Source organism: Symphalangus syndactylus, chromosome 19, assembly GCF_028878055.3.
Source record: "Symphalangus syndactylus isolate Jambi chromosome 19, NHGRI_mSymSyn1-v2.1_pri, whole genome shotgun sequence".
In the NCBI taxonomy this organism is placed as follows: domain Eukaryota; kingdom Metazoa; phylum Chordata; class Mammalia; order Primates; family Hylobatidae; genus Symphalangus; species Symphalangus syndactylus.
This window is the reverse complement of record NC_072434.2, coordinates 48,293,103-48,294,711: the sequence shown is the minus strand read 5'-3', so window position 1 is coordinate 48,294,711 and position 1,609 is coordinate 48,293,103. Positions and strand designations below refer to the sequence as shown.

Sequence of the window (1,609 nt, the reverse complement as noted above, 5' to 3'; positions counted from 1 at the left end):
AGCAAGGGCCTAACTCTCTTCAGTTCTATGAAGGCTGAGAGAGGTGAGGAAGCTGCAGGAGAAGCTTGAAGCTAGCAGAGGTTGGTTCATGAGGTTAGAGGAAAGAAGCCATTTCCATGACAGAAGAGGTGAAGTAGCAAGTGCTATTGTAAAAACTGCAACAAGTTATCTTGAAGATCTAGCTAAGGTCATTGATGAAGGTGGCTACACTAAACAGATTTTCCTCTTTCCCCCCCGCCCCCCATGGAGGTTTTTGGATGAAAACCAGAAAACCTGCTAGACAAATTCTAAAAGAGCTATAACACTAACAACAGATTTTCAGTGTAGGCAAAACAGTCTTCCATTGAAAGAAGATGCCATCTAGGATTTTTAAAGCTAAAGAAGAGAAGTCCATGCCTGGCTTCACAGCTTCAAAGGACAGGCTGACTCTTGTTAGAGGCTAATGCAGCTGGTGACTTTAAATTGAAATCAGTGCTCATTTGCCATTCTGAAAATCCTAGAGCCCTTCAGAATTATGCTAAATCTACTCTGCCTATGCTCTAGAAATGGAACAGCAAAGCCTGGATGATAGCACATCTGTTTATGGTATGGTTTAATGAATATTTTAAGCCCACTGTTGAGACCTACAGTTAAAAAGAAAAAAGATTTATTTCAAAATATTACTGACCATTGGCAATGCACCTGGTCAGCCAAGAGTTCTGATGGAGATATGCAAGAAGATTAATGCTGTTTTTGTTTTTTGGAGACAGTCTCACTCTGTCGCCCAGGCAGGAGTGTAGTGGTACAACCTCGGCTCACTGCAACCTCCACCTCCCAGGTTCAAGCAATCCTCTTGCCTCAGCCTCCCAAGTAGCTGGGATTACATGTGCATGCTAGCACACCTGACTAATTTTTGTGTTTTTAGTAGAGACAGGGTTTCGCCATGTTGGACAGGCTAGTCTCAAACTCCTGACATCAGGTGATCCACCTGCCTCAGCTTTCCAAAGTGCTGGGATTACAGGCGTGAGTCATCGTGCCTGACCTAACGTTTTTATGCCCACTAACACGACATCCATTCTGCAGCCTGTAGACCAAGAAGTACGTTTTACTTGCAAGTCTTATTATTTAAGAAATTCACTTCATAAGGTTGTAGCTGTCATAGTGATTCCGCTGATGGACAAAGTAAATTAAAACCAAAGGATTCGCCATTCCTTTTTTTTTTTTTTTCCCAAGCAAAGCAGCGAAAGTTTATTACACACAGTATTACACTCTCAAAGGGGAGAGTGAACTGTGAACTCACCTCTGCGAAATGAGATCAGCCCAGTCTGGTGTAGCTTGGGTCTTTTTATATGTTTTTTTCTTCTCTTGTGTTCCCGAGCTGTCTAATCTCTAGCCAGTTCTGTCTTTTGATTGATAGGTGGGTTGCTTCATTACTTTGGCCCTTGTGCACTTTTTTTTTTTTCTCAGACGGAGTCTCGCTCTGTCACCCAGGCTGGAGTGCAGTGGCTCAATCTCGGCTCACTGCAAGCTCCGCCTCCCGGGTTCATGCCGTTCTCCTGCCTCAGCCTCTCTGAGTAGCTGGGACTACAGGCGCCCGCCACCACGCCCGGCTAATTTTTTGTATTTTTAG

At 44.1% G+C, this 1,609-nt stretch overlaps 1 non-coding gene across 1 annotated transcript; it reads right to left on the bottom strand.

Annotated features, from left to right (window-relative positions):
• Positions 1-245: 245 nt before the first annotated feature.
• On the bottom strand, positions 246-307 carry LOC129459061 (U7 small nuclear RNA). The gene has a single exon (XR_008649872.1). It is a non-coding gene; the product is annotated as a U7 small nuclear RNA (small nuclear RNA).
• Positions 308-1,609: the final 1,302 nt, after the last annotated feature.